Consider the following 17,751-nt stretch of genomic DNA (forward strand, 5'->3'; position numbering starts at 1 on the left):
GAGGACATGATCTGGTATACAAAAAATCCTAAGGAATTCACTAGAAAACTATTAGGACTAATAAATTCAGCAAGGTTGCAGAATACAAGATCAATATACAAAAATCAATTTCTACACTCTAGCAATGAACAATCTGAAAATGAAATCAAGAAAACAGTTCCAGGGGTGCCTGGGTGGCTCAGTCAGTTAAGCATCTGCCTTTGGCTCAGATCATGGTTCCAGGGTGCTAAGATCGAGCCCCATGTCGGGATTCCTACTCAGCGGGGAGCCTCCTTCTCCCTCTCTGCCTGTCACTCTCCCTGCTTCTGCTATCTCTCTCTCTGTCAAATAAATAAATAAAATCTTTGAAAAAAGAAATAACCCCATTTCCAATAACAGCAAAAAAATAAAAAACTTAGGAATAAATTCAACACCCTCGCTTCTGCCCTCTGCTGGCCCCGCAAAATGTCTGGGTCCCTGACCTTGCGAGATCCCTGCCTCCTTCTCCACATTCCTTGTCCCTTGTAGGCCAAGGGTAGGCTGGCTTTGCCCAATAAAGAGGTTTCCTGAGGGAAAAAAAAAAAAAAGAAGAAAACAAAAGAAAAAGTGTAGGCTTATACTCTGATAACTGTAAAATATTACTGAAAGAGGTGAAAGGAGACCTAAACAAATGGAAAGACCCCCATGTATGGACTGGAAAACTTAATACTGTTAAGATGGCAACACTTTCCAAACTGATCTATAGAAGCAGTGCAACCTCTATCAAAATCCCAGCTGGTTTTTTTGCAGAAATTGACAAGTTATTCCCAAAATTCATGTGGAAATGCTAGAGACCTAGAATAGGCAAAACAATCTGAAAAAAAGAACAAAATCGTGGAGGACTCACACTTGCCAAATTCAAAATGTACTATGGAGCTGGAGGATACATGACAGCATGGGACTGGCATAGGACAGATCTAGAGATCAACGAGACAGAATAGAAAGGCCAGAAATAAAACCCAGGGATGGTTTTATTGGCATCAACAGGGATGCCAAGACATTTAAACAGGAAAAGAACAGCCTTTTCAACAGATGATGCTGCAACAACTGGGCATCCACATGCAAAAGAAGGAAATGAGACCTCTTTTCTCACACTATAACACAAAAATTAACTCAAAATGGATCAAAGCCCTAAATGTAAGCGCTAAGCCATAAAACTCTGAAAAGAAAATATAGGAGTAAATCTTCATAATCTTAGGTTAGGCAAAACTTTCTTAGTTATGATGTCAAAAATATGCTGATGGAAGAAAAAATAGATAAATTGGACTTCAGCAGAATTAAAACATTTGTGCTTCAAAGCACACTGTAAAGAAAGAAAGACAACATCCCAAGGAATGACAGAGAACACTTGCAAATCATGTATCTGATAAGAGACCCATACCTAGAATATTCAAAGAATTCTTGCAATTCAATAATAAAAAATGGGTGAGGGGCGCCTGGGTGGCTCAGTGGGTTAAAGCCTCTGCCTTCGGCTCAGGTCATGGTCCCGGGGTCCTGGGATCGAGCCCCGCATCGGGCTCTCTGCACAGCGGGGAGCCTGCTTCTCCCTCTCTCTCTGCCTGCCTCTCTGACTACTTGTGATCTCTCTCTGTCAAATAAATAAATAAAATCTTAAAAAGAAATGGGTGAAGGATCTGAACGGACACTTTCCCAAAGAAGATACACAAATGGTCAATAAACACATGAAAAGATACTCCGTATCATTAGCCATCAGGGAAATGCAAAACAAAACCAGAGTGAGACTGCACTGCCTACCATTAGGATAACACAAAGGGAATATAAAAGAGACCGTATGCGGGGCAGCGGGCGTGTACAGAAAACCGGGAGTCCTCACAGGCTGCGGGTGGGAATTCCAAATGGTGCAGCATTTGGGAAATGGCCCAGCAGTTCCTCAAAATATTAAAATTGGTTATTGGTTATCCTCAAAATATTAAAACATGGTTATCATGTGGCCCAGCGTATCTGCCTGGGAGAAATGAAAACATGCGTCCACACAAAAACTTACACATGCGTGTTCACAGCGGTGTTACGATACCCGGGAGTATAAACACCACAAATGTCCATCTACTTAAGAATGGATAAACAAACTGTGGTCTATCCATACACTGAATATTCGTTGGCAATAAAAAAGAATTACGTACCGATACTGCTATACCAGAGATGAACTTTTTTGAAGACATTACGCCAAGTGGAAGCCAGCCACAAAAGGCCACATACTGTGTACTTACACTTACATGACATGTCCGGAATAGGAAAAAAACCAGGAAGACAGACAGTAGACTGGTGTTTGCCTTGGGCTGGGGGACAACACAGGGAATGCTAAAGGGTGTGAGGTTTTCTTTTGTTGAAAAATGTTCTCAAATTATTTGTGGTAATGACTGCATAACTATGAGTACAGCACAAACCACTGAGATGTATACTTTAAATGGGTGAACTGAATGGTATGTGAACTGCATCCCAGTAACGCTCTTTAAAAAAAAAAAAAAAATCAGGCGCCTGGGTGGCTCAGTGGGTAAAGCCTCTGCCTTCAGCTCAGGTCATGATCCCGGGGTCCTGGGATGGAGCCCCGCATCGGGCTCCCTGCTCAGCAGGGACCCTGGCTCCCCCGGCCCCCCGCCCCCCACCTGCCTCTCTGCCTACTTGTGATCTCTGTCAAATAAATAAATCTTTTTTTAAAAAAATCATGCTACAGAACAGCAAAGCCTAGTGGCACAGATACTTGCTTAGCAAATGGAAGCAAAAGACACAGTCACCTACGTGCATGTGTGTCACACACAAACACACAGGTTACAGTACCATGGAAGGCTTTAGGAGGAGGTAACATCTGAGTTTAAAAAGCCCAGGTTTGGCAGGGGCTGAGGAGAGTGGAGTCCACGGAGCTCTAAGTTCGTGGGTGTTAACGAGAAGCCAGCTCTCCATGGCTGGGCCTCGAGACGGCGTGCTCCCTTTGGATGGTGACCGTGTCCCCTTCCACTCTCAGTGCTGGTGGTGATCAGGGCTGACACGCAACAAATCAGCTCGTGAACCTCCGCTTGAGATATTTAAGTATTTATTTACGCTGTTTAGAATACAGCAGTGATTAAGACAGTGTCCTGTCTTATGAGTCTCATGAGGCTAATATTAAATATACGAGGAAAACCAAAGCTGATGAGAAAGAAGGGATGACAGGAATGCCCATTCTAGAGAGCAAGGGCAGGACAGGCCTCTCGCACAAGGGGCATGGCACCTGAAGGAAGTGAGGGGTGAACCCTGTCCACGCCAAAGGAAGAATGTTCCAGGAGAGGAGGTGGCATGACCAAGGCCCTGAGGGGGAGTGAGCTGTGACATGAAGACTGCCATGGGGACAGAAGGCGGAGCAGCACATTTGGGGAGCTTGGGGCGGTGCCAGGCCCCAGGCCAGTGGGTCCCCCTGGATGCCACATGTGCGAAGCAGCCACGGGAGGGCTCTCGGCCGGGGAGGGACGTGAGCAGGTTTCTGTTTGGAAAGGATGCTCTCTGCCTTGCACACCGATCCGGAAGGGAAGAGGCAGAAGTGGAAACACAGAGACAAGTGTGAGGACCTGGTGCTCGCGGAGGGAGGGTGAAGAACAGGTGGACCAAAGAGCGACTGAAAAGACACGTGGGTCTGACGTGTGTGGCGGAGGAGAGGGGTCGAGGATGATGCTAAGCTGAGCAGGCAGCTAGGTGGGCAGCGGTGGCGCGGACAGAGACAAGGAAGAGGGGAGGAAGCATCTGGCAGGGAAGCAGCAAGAGAGCCCGTGAGCTCTGAGATGCCCCATGGGGACCAGCATGGCTGATGGGAGGGCAGGAAGCCCTGGGGCTGGAAGGGACGGGCGAGGGCGCTGGTTCTAAATAGGGTAAGACTGCCCCCTCGAGGCTACTTGGAAACTTCAAGGTTATGTTTTGGTTGTCAGTAATCCTGGGGTGATATTGGCATTAGGGAGAAGGGAGCAAGCAATCTAATTGTCTTGCAATGTCCCACGTAAGGAAGAATAAATCTTTTTCTTTTCTTTTTTTTTAAGTAGGCTCCCTGCCCAGCACAGAGCCTAACATGGGGCTTGAACTCATGACCCTGAGATCAAGACCTGAGCTGAGATCAAGAGTTGGACACTTAACTGACTGAGCTACCCAGGCGCCCTAAGGAAGAATTATTCTTAATCCTCTCAGACTTTCAAATGCCCTGAGAAACATTCATGAAGCAGAGAAAAATCTTAAGAACCTAACTCCATTTTAAATATAAATCCAAAGACTTATAGGGGCTCCTGGGGGACTCAGCTGGTTAAGTGGCCAACTCCTGGTTTTGGCTCAGGTCATGAACTCAGAGTCCTGGGATCAAGCCCTGCATTGGGTTCCACACCCAGTGGGGAGTCTGCTTAAGATTCCTTCTCCCTCTCTGTGTGCCCCACGACCCCCCCGCCCCACTCTAAAATAAATTTAAAAAAAAAATTTTTTTTAAAGATTTTATTTATCCATTCAAGAGAGTGAGCAAGTCGGAGAGCACAAGAGGGAGAAGAGGGGGGAGAGGCGAGGGAGAAGTGGACTCCCCACTGAGCAGCGAGCCTGATGCAGGACTCGATCCTAGGACCTTGGGACCACGACCCCAGCTGAAGGCAGATGCTTAACTGACTGAGCCACCCAGGTGCCCAATAAATAAATAAATCTTAAAAAAAGAAAAAACTTTATTTTTTGCATTGAATTTTTCCAGAAACAGACCTACCACATAAACTGAGGAAACAATTAATTATTTTCTTTTTTTCTTAAAGATTTTATTTATTTATTTGACAGAGAAAGGTCACAAGTAGGCAGAGAAGCAGGCAGAGAGAGAGGGGGAAGCAGGGTCCCCACTGAGCAGAGAGCCTGATGCAGGGCTCGATCTCAGGACCCCGAGATCATGACCTGAGCCAAAAGCAGAGGCTTAACCCACTAAGCCACTCAGGCGCCCCTAATTTTTTTATTTTGTTCAGAATTTTACCAAGAGATTTTCAGTTTCAGAAAATCACAGTACTGTGATCCTGCCAACAGAATACCCCTGTATCTGTCCGCCCTGCTCACCGTGGCTCTAGGCAGAAGTGCACGTTTAAATATTTCACATGGGGCGCCTGGGTGGCTCAGTCATTAAAGGTCTGCCTTCAGCTCAGGTCATGATCCCAGCATCCTGGGATCGAGCCCCACATCAGGCTCCCTGCTCAGCGGGAAGCCTGTCTCTTCCTCTCCCGCTCCCCCTGCCTGTGTTCCCTTTCTCGCTGTCTCTGTCAAATGAATAAATAAAACCTTAAAAATAAATAAATAAATAGATAAATATTTCACGTTTAGTTGTGTCCAAGCATTTAACATACTATTTTTTTAGAACTCACTTTCACTTTTTTATCATATTATAATCATGACATAACACTATTTTCTAAAAACTACGTGTTGGAAAGATCCAAGAGCTGGGACTTTCATTTCCACTGAGTAAAGAAGCAGGTCCAAGAAGCAGACACTGGGCTAAGAGGTTAAGAAACCACAAAGGGTTGAGCTCTGCGTCCCTGCAACACCTCAGCGGTCGGGCAGGAGGAGGAGACAGGAGACAGGCGCAGCAGCCAAGGAGGATCTGAGTGGCGGCCCAAGTGGACTGCAGTGATGCTCGGGAGCCACTCAGATCTCCTTCAAGACCAGCCCCCTCACTCTCTCACCTCCCGGGAGCCTGAGACGCTACCAGGCCCGGGAGAAGCTGCATCTCAGGAAATGTCCTCGGCAGAAGGGAGCCGCTCACCCCTCTTGGGAACTGGCCGGAATTCATGACCCAGGGAGGGGGGTTTCAGAGGCCTGGCCCCCAGGCCTCAATTCAGAACAAGTCAAAAGGGCTATCAAAGCGCCAGTGTCCCCCTGGGACCAGCCGAGGCTTCAGTGTGACTGCACGGTGGCTCCATTTCCCTCTCTGCCCAATCTGCTCCCCTCATGCCCCTACAAGAGTGGTCCCTGAGATCCCTCCCTGATAAGCTTTCCGCGTGCAATCCTCCAGGAGTCTGTTTCCCACAAAGTCTGACCTAAATTATAGCCAAAAACTGAAGAAAAAAAAAATCAAGTAGCGGTAACGCGAGTGTGTTTTTCAGAAATAGAGCAATAGAAGCCAAAATAAACATCTAACAGAAATCAATGTTGCCTTTGGGAGGCAGAAAAATTACGATATTGGGGAGGGAGCAGAAGAACATCACGTTATGACAAACTTCACAATGATTTTCTTTAAACTGTGTGCAATGATGACGTCGATTAACATTTTTAAAAGGCTGAATTTAAACAAAATGATTACGGGTAAAAATGATCATTAAGAATATGTAAGAAAATAGGAAACATACAACACCTGTGAATAGCAGCTACCTCAAAGAGATGGGGGGGTGGGGGAGGGGGGAGCCGTGAGGAGAAAAAAATGTCAGCTTTCAATTTAAAGCCTACAGATAGACGCTTCAAAGTGGGGAAAGTTGGCAGCCGGCTCCTTAAGCAAGCGGCTGAAGTTAACATCACAAATACTAGGAGTGACATCTTCACGCACGTCCTTACGTGATGCACTAGTGAGGTGTTCCGGGGAGAGAATGTCACTGGGAAGTACCAGGCAAACACTGAGAAACGGTCTTAAAAACAGGCCTGTTCTCTTCAAAGTCATCGAGATCAAGAAAGACACCAAGACCCTGCTCCAAACAGAGGGAGACTAGAGTCCGGACCCTGCCTTGCAGCGTGAGTCCTTGCCAGGGAAGGACAACAGCTACGGTTACTAGAAAGGACAGTACTGGGGAAGGGGACGAAATCTGAGCACGGCCTGAAGACGAGGAAACAGTGCACGGATGCTCGATTTCCTGATTTTGATGGTCACGCTGTGATCACGTAAGGGAACATTCTTGTTCTTAGGAAATATATACTCAACTATTTAGGGGTCAAGAGGCATGATATCTTCAACTTCCTCTCAACTGGCAGAGTAGGGGGGAAGTATATCTATCTGTGTGTATAAATTAAATGGAAAAGAGTAGGAGGCAAAAATAAATTAATGAGTGGATAAAGGCTATATGAGTTCCCTGTACTATTCTTACAGAATTCTTATTCCACTTATCTGTAAGCCTACAAATATATCAAAACAAAACTACAAAAAAAAAAAAAAAAAAAAAACAGTTTATGAGTTTCAACTGCCTATTCTTTGTAATGGTCCCTAAGCCTTTATAGAACTTCAAAACTGTGTGCTCAGGCTCATGTGATGAGATGTTAGGGTCCCGGATGCCTCGGAAGGGCTCAGTTAAAAAGTGCTAAAGTCTCCAATTCCAGGCAGCTTCCTCCCCAGCCTGCTCGGCCTCCAGCGTCCTGCCCCGAGTCCCGCTCACCTGCCATCACGGGGACAACGTCCGGACGCAGCAGCATCTGGATGCGGCCGGCTGGCTTGTTCCCAGTCTTGGTGTCCATGTACACCTGAGGGTTTGAGCGGGCCTTTTTTGCCATGGGCTCCCCCTGGACGCAGAAGAAATGGTTAGGTTGGAGAGCACCCCGCCTCCCCAAGTCAGAGACTGAGTCTTCCGCATCCACACCAAGAACCCAGGTGTGGGGAGTGGGCTGCAGCCAGGTGCTTTCGGGGAAGGTCTGGGGCCGCAGAAGGGGAGGTGGAAGGCAGCTGCCAGCTGGACCCCCAGTGATAGGGACCCCCCCCACACACACACATTGCTGCACCCTGGTCCAGGGTCACTGAACCCCACCTCCCTGGCCTGCAGTGCACCACTCTTCACACCTGCAAATCCAAGTTCAGGAGCGCCTGAGTGACTCAGCCGGTTAAGCACCTGCCTCCGGCTCAGGTCATGATCCTAGGGTCCTGGGATCAAGCCCTAGGTGGGGCTCCCTGATCACTGGGGAGCCTGCTTCTCCCTCTCCCTCTGCCACTCTCTCTACTGCTCCTCCTGCATATAGTCTCTCTGTGTCAAATAAATAAAATCTTTTAAAAAAAACAAAAAAATGAAAAACAACCCCAGTTCAAGCCCACCCGCCTTACTCGAGTCACAGGGACCCATGACCTCCCTCCATGCCGCGCCCTACAGGTCCTAGCCTGGCTGCAGCAGAAGCAGAAAGGGCCAAGCTGGGCTGGGACCCCAAGCACCCAGGAGACAACAAGGAGGTCGGGCCTTGTCTTGAGCTCCGAGTGCACCGGGATGACTCACTGAGAGATACAGCAACCAGTACAAACCCTACTGTCGTTTGCTAGAGGAAACCTTGGTCTCTGAGCTATCTGTGGTGTGATGAAGAGGTCGATATAAATGTGTTGAGCTTGTAGGCCAAGTACTGGAACTGTGAAATCGGGCCCCTGAGGACCTGGCCCAGCGGGGGAGCGCTGGCCTCAAGGGCACGGGAGGCGCAGAGCCCTGGCCCCACACAGCCTCCATTCCCATCGCAGGTCCACCACCACTTCGGAGCTGCGACATGTTGGGCAAGTTATTGGCTCTCCCTGGGCTCAGTTTTGTCACCTTGAGTTGGAGACAGTAGTAGTACTTACCTCCAAGGATTATCATCAGGATTCAATATTGGTAAAGCACTTAGGACAGTGCCTGGTACAGAGTAAGTAGCATTTCAACATCTATAATATAAATACTATCAAAATAATGCTGAAAATGCCAGGACTGGGGGTGCCTGAGGGGTCCAGGGCCCACGGAAGCCCAGAAGGGACCTTATCTCACTCCACTGGAGGAGTCAGAAAAGTTTCCTGGCAAAGGTAGCGACGGAGCTCAGCGATGAAAGGTGAGTAGGAGTGAGCGAGATAAAGTCGGCTGGAAAGGGAACTTCCAGGCCAAGGAACTACTTATGTGAAAACACAGATTTCTAAGGACCTACAAACTCTGTCCTAGAATGCCAAATGGGGACACAATGTGGAGAAGTGAGTGGGGTCCAAACATGGAGGGTCCTTCTGGGCCCCTGAAGGAGCCCGGACTCATCGCTGCAGAAAAGGAGTCCTCAGGCGGCTTGGGGAGAGCCATACGGCCTGCTCTGAGCCTCGGAAAGCTCCCTCTGGCTGCTCAGGACAGGAGCAAAGAGACCCAGGGCGGGGACATCAAGCTAGGGAGCAGCTGTCACTATTCTTAGGAGCGATGAGAGAGGCTGAGCCAAGCCCCTGCGGCGGGAACGAACAGGAGAGAAGATGCGAGCAGACGCAGAGGGAACATTAGCAGGGTATATGGCAACACAGCAGGTGTGGACGGTGGTACGGGGCCGGAGACGGCGCAGAAGTCCCTGGTTTGGGAGGCTGCGGGAGACACCAGAATTCACTCAGATCGGGGACTCAGGATGGTCAGGCCGGAAGGAGAGAGGAAATCCAGTTAGCACATACTATGCTGATCTATGGTGACTGGGAGAGAGGAAATCCACTCGGGACAGGCTCTGTTGATTTATGGTGACTGGGAGACATGCAGGCAGAAACACATGAACCTCAGGAGAGAGGTCAAGGCTAGCCCTGGACATCAGGAAATCAGCAGCAGGCTGAGTGGCTGTGATAAGCCCAAGCACAGGCCACAGTGGCTGAAATTGCAGGGACAGCGTGCAGAGAGGAGCCGAGGGCTAAGCGAGGAGCTCCCACAAACACCGCTGCTCCAAGGGTGGACAGATGAGGGGGAGCTCGCTTATTTACTCCCAGAAGCAAGGGTCGCGATGGGGTATGGAAACGCAGGAGAAATTGCTGAGGCAGGAAGCGCCTGGCACCTGGTACATTCTGAGGGGCTGGGGCCTCTCTGGAATCAGGCCAGGAATAGGAAGACAGCGAGCTGGTGCCAAAGGCTTCAGTGAGGCTGCAGGAAAGGTCAGGAGGATGGCGGGTGCTGGTGAGGGGGTATCCGCACAGTCCTTTCTCAGCTCAGACCCCCATCTAGCAGTCACAAGCCGGTACCCAAGCGCGCACAGCAACTTCTCACCCAGAGCCCCGCATGGAGGAGAAAGCCTCCTCTCAGCTTCTCCTCTCAGCTCACCTGGAGCTGCCCACCTCAGAAGCACTCTGGGTGGAAAGTGCCAGCCCTTCTGGGGAGGGGCATGCCTTCCATCTCACCTCCTGGGTTCCCCTCTGGCAGGCTCCGACCCTTCTTCCTCTCTATTCTCTTCGAGAGTCTTCCCGGAAAACTTCTTCGGGCAGTCATCACTGCCCACACTGAAAGGAAAGAATCAAACAAATGCTCAGAAATTCCAGCTGCTGGCCCACTGCTCGTTAGCTGTGCCCAGTCCTTCGCTATTCTGTCGGCAAAGTGGACGCCCCGTGGGGCTCTCATGAAGAGGCAGACGAGAGAACCAAAGCAGGACTGAGCCGAGCCAAAAGGGAAGTCCCAGCCGCTGTCAAGGCTGGAAGGGCACAGTCTGTGTCTACGTCCCAGAGCAAGACTTGCATGGGGACAATGGCTCTAGCTTTGCCGAGAATCTCAGCCTCTGTTTCCAGGGAGCTGCCGCACTCCCTTCCCCGCCGTCCACCCCTCTACCCGTGGACACGTGCCACCGTGGCAGCAAATGTCCCTAGCTGTGTCTCTAATAAATAAATAAAAATCTTAAAAAAAAAAAAGAAAAAAAGGCAGCAGAGGCCAAAGCTGAGGACATGACGAGGAATCTGCAGTTGTCCCCACTCCCCTGGTCACGATGAGCCTTCCTTAATCCTCACCAGGCTGGCTAAATGGACACGAATTGTCCGCCTACAGAGTTCAATTCATTCTGAAAAGACTGCAATACAACTCAGCTGCTTAAACCTTGTTTTTTTTTTTTTTTTAAGGTTTTATTTATTTATTTGACAGAGACTGTGAGAGAGGGAACACAAGCAGGGGGAGTGGTAGAGGGACAAGCAGGCTTCCCGTCAAGCAGGGAGCCTGACTCGGGGCTTGATCCCAAGACCCTGGGATCATGACCTGAGCTGAAGGCAGATGCTGATCGGCTGAGCCTCCCAGGTGCCCCTTAAGCCTTGTTTAAAAAAAAAAAAGGACACCTGGGTAGCTCAGTCATTAAGCATCTGCCTTCAGCTCAGGTCATGATCCCAGGGTCCTAGGATCGAGGTGCATATCGGGCTCCCTGCTCGGCAGGAAGCCTGCTTCTCCCTCTTCCACTCCCTCTGTTTATGTTCCCCCTCTCTCTGTGTCTCTCTCTGTCAAATAAATAAATAAAATCTGGGGGGGGGGGAAGATTCCATTTACTTCTAAGAAGTCTGAGACTTGCTCATGATTAATTCCGCACTGAGAGCCCACACTCCCCCAATGGCAAGCTAAGCACAAAGCTAAACTATCCCTGAGCCACCACACACTTCTTTTTTTTCAACACCAACAGGAAGTTCTGTGCTGGCATGTTCGGATCTGAGCTCAGAACTTGGAAATTATAAGGGTAAATGCAGTTACCGTGTATTGAGTCCACTTTAAAAAATCAAGATCAGAGGTACCTGGGTGGCTCAAGATCAGGAGTACCTTTGGCTCAGGTCATGATCTTGGGGTCCTGGGATCAAGCCCCACATAGGGGCTTGTGGGGAGTCTGCTTCTCTTTCTCCCTGGCCCCCAACAAGTTCTCTCTCTCTCAAATAAATAAAATCTTTATGAAAAAAATCAAGATCAGCACTAAATGGGAGACAAAACAGTATTGCTGGCTGGTGGGGGCCATGTCTGATGAAAGAGTAACAGAGAACATGGAACAATGTATAGGAATATTTTATTATCCAAGAATAATTGATACTGGGAAAAGATAAGTAGATAGATTTTTTTTAAAAGGTTTGTGGGGCACCTGGGTGACTCAGTTGATTAAACGTCTGCCTTCAGCTCAGGTCATGATCCCAGGGTCCTGGGATCCAACCCCACGTTGGGCTCCCTGCTCACCAGAGAGCCTACTTCTCTTCTCCTTCTACCTGCCACTCTGCCTACTTGTGCTCTCTGTCAAATAAATAAATAAAATCTTTAAAAATAAAAAGGTTTGGTTTTTTTCATGAAAACTAAAAAAAAAAAAATCTTAATTTAATGAGATAGTCATAATTAGAGCTATCCTCTTACTCTTAAAAACACAGATGAATCAAGTACTAATTTCACTTCTAGCAATTAAGAAAAAATTGAACAATAGCATGACATATCCTTATTTCATATTCAGTCATGAAGACTGATCATAAGGAAAATAAAAGATTGATCATAAAGATAAAAAAGGGAAGGGTGCAAACATTTAAGAGTTGTTGTAGGCAAAATAATGGTGCCCTCAAGATGTCCACAGCCATTCCCCAGAACCTATGAGTATGCAGAATTACATGGCGAGAAGGAAGTAAGGTTGCAGACGGAATTAAGGTCGCTAGTCTGCTGACCTTAAAATAAGGATATCATACTGGATTACTCCGATGCACCAAGGGTGATCATAGTGGGGCTCGAAACGTGCAGAGGGAGGAGGAATTAGTTTCAGAGCGATATAGTGTGAGAAACACTCACCTGGCCACTGCTGGCTTGAAGACAGAAGGAACCAAAAGCCAAGGAATGAGGTCAATCTCTACAAGCTGGAAAATGCAAAAAAAGAGACTCTCCCTAGACCCTCCACAAGGAATGAAGTTCTGCTCACTCAGTGAGACCCACTCTGGACTTGTGACTTCTAGAACTGTAAGATAATGCATTTGTGCTGTTTTGGTTTTTCTTTCTAAGATTTTACTTGATTATCTGACAGAAAGATGAACACAAACAGGGCGAGGGAGAGGGAGAAGCAGGCTCTGCGCTGAGCAGGGAGCCCGATGTGGGGCTCGATCCCAGGACCCTGGGGTCATGACCTGAGCCAAAGGCAGATGCTTAACCGACTGAGCCACCCAGGTGCCCCCATTCATGGTGGTTTTTTTTTAAGATTTTATTTATTTATTTGACAGAGAGAGATCACAAGTAGGCAGAGAGACAGAGAGAGGAGGAAGCAGACCCTCCACCGAGCAGAGAGCCCGATGTGGGACTGGATCCCAGGACCCCGGGATCATGACCTGAGCTGAAGGCAGAGGCCCAACCCACTGAGCCACCCAGGCGCCCCCGTTCACGGTGTTTTTAAAGCCACTAAACTGGTGGTAATTTTTTAGAGCAGCCGTAGGAATTTAAATCATTTTCTTCTGAAGCACTTGGCCTATCACAATCCTTGCAGGGTTTTTTTGGTTTAACTTTATGAGACAGCCACTTTTCAAGGGCTCAAAAGAGTCTCTGCTCTGTTGACCAGAGCCGACCACAGCCGTTTTCCATGATCATTTTCACACGCTTCACGGAACCCCGCCTCTGGCACCGGCTTCACAGTTTACACTGCAAGCCATTTACCCTCTATTTGCAGTACATCGCCCTAGACTGGAGGCCAGCAAACTTTCCGTCAAGAGCTAGATGGTAAATATTTTTTGTGGGTCATACACGGTCCCTGCTGCATATTCTTACCCCCCTCCACAACCCATTAAACATATAAAAAACGACTTAGCTCACAGGCCATACAAAAACAGGCTGTAGGCCTGATGTGGGCTGTTGTCCTAAGTTTGCTGACCCCCAACACAGATGCAAACATGTCAGGGAGAGATTGGCCAACACCGACGGTTGGCATTTATGCAAACGTTCAATGGAAAGGATTTGTGAATAATAATTCATTTTGTAAGTAGCCAGTTCCCAGTGACACTCTTCCCATAATGACAACTTTTGCTGCGTAGACAACTTTGAAACTATGGAAACTGGAAACACGGTGGGTGCCCGAGGGTCTCCTGTATCCTCAGAGAGTATCCCAGAAGGGCTTCAGCAGAAAGCAGAGACTCTCAGCCAGGCCAGGCTGTCGGCTGCTGTGAGCACCCCACTAAGAGACCAAGAGTTCATGCTCACAGTCCCACTCTTCCTGTGGCTTGCACTGAAATAAAACCTCAGTAGCATGAGCACAGGAAAAAAAGACACATTTTCCTTTCCGACCTACCCACCACCGAGGTTAGACACATTTAACAAACAGCGCGCACTAACTGCTCGTTAGAGCTGGTGATGTGAGAACGTGTGTTCAGGTTAGGGGAGCAGAACACACACAGGAGCCAGGAGTGGCAACGCCAGGCCCCAGAAGGCTTTGGGGCCCTGCAGGGTCTGTCTTCCATATTCTGCCTACATGAGGGGAACTCTGAGCCCAGCCTGGTGGACTTTCCTTCATCCAGAACGTCCAGTCCTTCAGCAACAGTCCCCACCAAACCAGGGATCTGGGGGTTGAATGTCCCCCGAAATTTCATGTCCCCCCAAATCTCGGAACGTGGTCCTAGTTAGAAATAGGGTCTTTGCAGACATAATTAGTCTAGGTGAGTTCATACTGGATTAAGATGGGTCTTAAGTGCCATGACTGGTCCCCTTCTAAGTAGAGGAGACACAGATGCATGCAGGGAACGAGGCCCCGTGCAGACAGGGGCAAAGACAGGGCTAATGCGGTTATAAGCCAAAGAACACCAAAGACTGCCAGGAGCCGCTGGAAGCTAGGGAGGGCAGGATTCTTCCCTAGAGCCTTCAGAGGGAGCACGGACCTGTTAGCACCTTGACAGAGGACTTCTAGCCTACAGAGGTAGAAGAGCTAGGACAGTAAATTTCTGTTGTGTGCAGCCACCCTGCCTGCCGCTCCCCCTGCTTGTGCTCTCTCTTTCTCTCGGGCAAACAAATAAAGTCTTTATTTTTTTTTTTTTTTTAAAGATTTTATTTATTGAGACAGAGAGAGTAAGAGAGCAAGGGGCTGGGGCAGAGGGAGAGGGAGAAGCAGGCTCCCACTGAGCAGGGAGTCCCGTGCAGGGGCTCAACCCCAGGACGCTGAGATCATGACCTGAGCCCAAGGCAGACGCTTAATAAATTGAGCCACCCAGGCGCCCCATAAATAATAAAATTTAAAAAGATAAAGAAATCCGGGGTGCCTGGGTGGCTCAGTCGTTAAGCATCAGCCTTCAGCTCAGGTCATGGTCCCAGCATCCTGGGATCAAGCCCTAGATCGGGCTGCTTGCTCCGAGGGAAGCCTGCTTCTCCCTCTCTCACTCCCCCTGCTTGTGTTCCCTCTCTCGCTGTGCCTATCTCTCTGACAAATAAATAAAATCTTTAAAAAAAAAAAAAAAAGATAAAGAAATCTAATTTTTAGATGCTTCCAGAAATTTTAAAATAATTTTAAGTAAACATGGCTAAACAGGGAAGTGAATTTTTAAACTTCATACCATCCAATTCTACCACTACAGAATTTAAGTCTTAAGGTACTTTCCAGGCATTTTAACAACTTTTGTTTATAAGACTTACAGAACGTAGATCAAGTTGTTTATCAGTTATTCACTCCATCTGTGGCTCTGTTGGTTAAGCATCTGCCTTCAACTTGGGTCATGATCCCAGGATCCTGTGATCGAGCCTCCTGTCGGGCTCCCTGCTCTCGGGGAGCCTGCTTCTCCTCTTCTCTCTGCCATTCTCCCTGCTTGTCCTCTCTGGCTCTCTCTCTCTGTCAAATAAATAAATAAAATCTTAAAAAAAAATTATTCACTCCAACTGAGCACCCAATGAGTACAGAGTGTCGACCTCACTACTGAGTTAGGTGACTACTTGTGAAGGAGCCTAGTGCTTGTCCTCAGGAAAAGGTTATGTTGGCCAGCAGACAGCGAGAGCAACAGGAGTTACTAATTTATAGAATTCAGGGATGGTACAGCACTCAAAAAACGACTCTTACTGTTTTATTTAAGAAACGAAGCCTCAGGGGTGCCTGGGTGGCTCAGTGGGTTAAAGTCTCTGCCTTCGGCTCAGGTCATGATCCCAGGGTCCTGGGATCGAGCCCCACATCGGGCTCTCTGCTCCGCAGGGAGCCTGCTTCCTCCCCTCTCTCTCTCTGCTTGCCTCTCTGCCTACTTGTGATTTCTCTCTCTCTGTCAAATAAATAAAATCTTTAAAAAAAAAAAAAAAAGAAACGAAGCCTCAGACGGTTTAAGTATCACACCCAGAATTAGTGGCACAGCTGGGTCTAAAACTCCTATCTTAGAGAATAACAACCAAGGATCACATAGAAATGTGCACAGTAACTGTGATACCATTTTAAGGGAAACTCCCCCCAGGGTGAGCAGAGGCCAGAGCCCTCACTGTTGCAGCTAAGTGTCCCTGCTGCCCTTTGCTATTTAAAAGCACAGCTGACAACAAAGGAGTTCTGATCAGCAGGTGCGGTGGGATATAGCTACCTAGCAGGTAGCATGAAACAACACCCAGACCTTTCAAGATTTTTCTAAAACTCTCTTCCTACTGAATCCTACCATACAGTGTGTATATTAAATGATCAGAAATCAAAGGCCCCAAATGGTTCCAATGTGGAGAAAGCCTTTCCTCAAATCCAACAAACTGTCAATCTCTGTGAATTTCAGCCCAGAGCCACACCACCACCCTGGCCCTGTTGTCCTCAAAACATTCCTCTTCCATCACCAAGATCACAGTCATGTTGAGCTAGAGAGACATCCTCCTGCATTTTGTTACATACCAACTATACACATGACTTAAAATATTTTCTGAAGTTCTTTTTCTGATGTTAGGAATCTGAAAATGAGACATCGAAAGGTCTCACCTGTTTCACCAGAAGAAACTAAGTATCTGCGATGTCTCCAAAAGGAACAGAAGCAGCATGAAGAACTCTGTCCTCCACCTCCTCTGCCAGCCCACCTGCAAAGACCAAATGCCTTCTGAACCAATGCCCTCCACACTCCTGGTACAAGCTGCGGCAACACTGTTAGCAAGAAAGCAGCGGAGAGGGGAAGGAGAGTCCCTAGTGTTTTGGGTATACAACATGACGTGTGAGGAACACTCCTCCCCATCCCCTTTCAGATCTACATCTCGCCTCTGGTTACTCTGATACCTTCATCGCTTCCAGTTTGACTCTCTTTTCTATACAGTCACTAGAATGAATCCAAGAAAGTGCAAATTGGATCACATCACTATCCTGTTTAATATTCTCCACAAGCTCATTAATGCCCACGGGACAGAATCTAAATTCCTTAGCACGGCATATAAGACCCTCCTAACTTGAGCCCTGTCCACCTATCTGTCCTTCTTTCTCCCTTGCTCCCTCAACGCAAATCATTTGCCCCCAAATGTTAAGACTACTTCACCCCTCCAGGGTCTTGCTGCTTTCCGTTCAGGCAACAGCCTTACTCCAGATCCTTCAAACCCAGCTCTGGCCTCTGTGCCTTGAGGTAGTTTGCCCTCCCCTATCCAGATGGAGTGCTCATTCCCCGAAACCCTCAGCTCGACATCAACACTGTCCATCAACCGCTCGCATCGTGGTGCTCACCAGCCCCTGCAGTAAAGATGTTTTCCATAATTCCCCACCTTCTCTGTGAGTTCCTTCTTCTAAGGGGCCAGGACTGCGGAGTTTACGGAATGAATGGGCATGAGAGTTTGGAATGCGGTCCGAGGTCACGATAACAGATCTCACCAACTCTCCCAAGGCCAGGGTCAGAGGGGAACGCGTTCTGGGCAGCGCTGGGCTCAGCAAAGGTCGCGGGCGCTGCTCACAGGCTGGGGGAGCAGAGCCGCAAGAGACCCGCTCGGTTCGCCTCAGTAGAGTCCCCACACCACCTCAAAAACGAACAGCTCGCGCTGGGTGGCAGCCATCTTGCTCCCAGGATCTTCCGCCGGAAGCTGTAGCTAGGCCCTGCCCCAGACCCGCCCCGCGCTGGCTGCCCAAGTCGCTGTGCTCCTGTCGCGGGGCAGGTGGATATTGGTTGGGGGGGTGGGGGAGCACTCAGAGGGTAACGGAGAGCACGAATACATAGCCACATTAACC

The 17,751-nt window shown here is 48.5% G+C and overlaps 1 long non-coding RNA gene across 6 annotated transcripts; it reads right to left on the reverse strand.

Annotated features, from left to right (window-relative positions):
• Positions 1-331: 331 nt before the first annotated feature.
• LOC116879268 lies at positions 332-17,592 on the reverse strand. 6 transcript variants are annotated; one of them, XR_004384992.1, is made up of 5 exons: positions 17,257-17,592; positions 16,534-16,628; positions 10,055-10,153; positions 7,365-7,488; positions 332-545 (listed from the first exon to the last, which is right to left on the reverse strand). It is a non-coding gene; the product is annotated as an uncharacterized LOC116879268 (long non-coding RNA). The 6 variants fall into 6 exon arrangements; XR_004384995.1 differs by lacking the exon at positions 332-545 and adding an exon at positions 2,642-2,667; XR_004384994.1 differs by lacking the exon at positions 332-545 and adding an exon at positions 4,635-4,678.
• Positions 17,593-17,751: the final 159 nt, after the last annotated feature.

The sequence above is a fragment of the Lontra canadensis genome, unplaced genomic scaffold (assembly GCF_010015895.1).
Source record: "Lontra canadensis isolate GAN:19392208 unplaced genomic scaffold, GSC_riverotter_1.0 scaffold60, whole genome shotgun sequence".
Lineage (NCBI taxonomy): Eukaryota > Metazoa > Chordata > Mammalia > Carnivora > Mustelidae > Lontra > Lontra canadensis.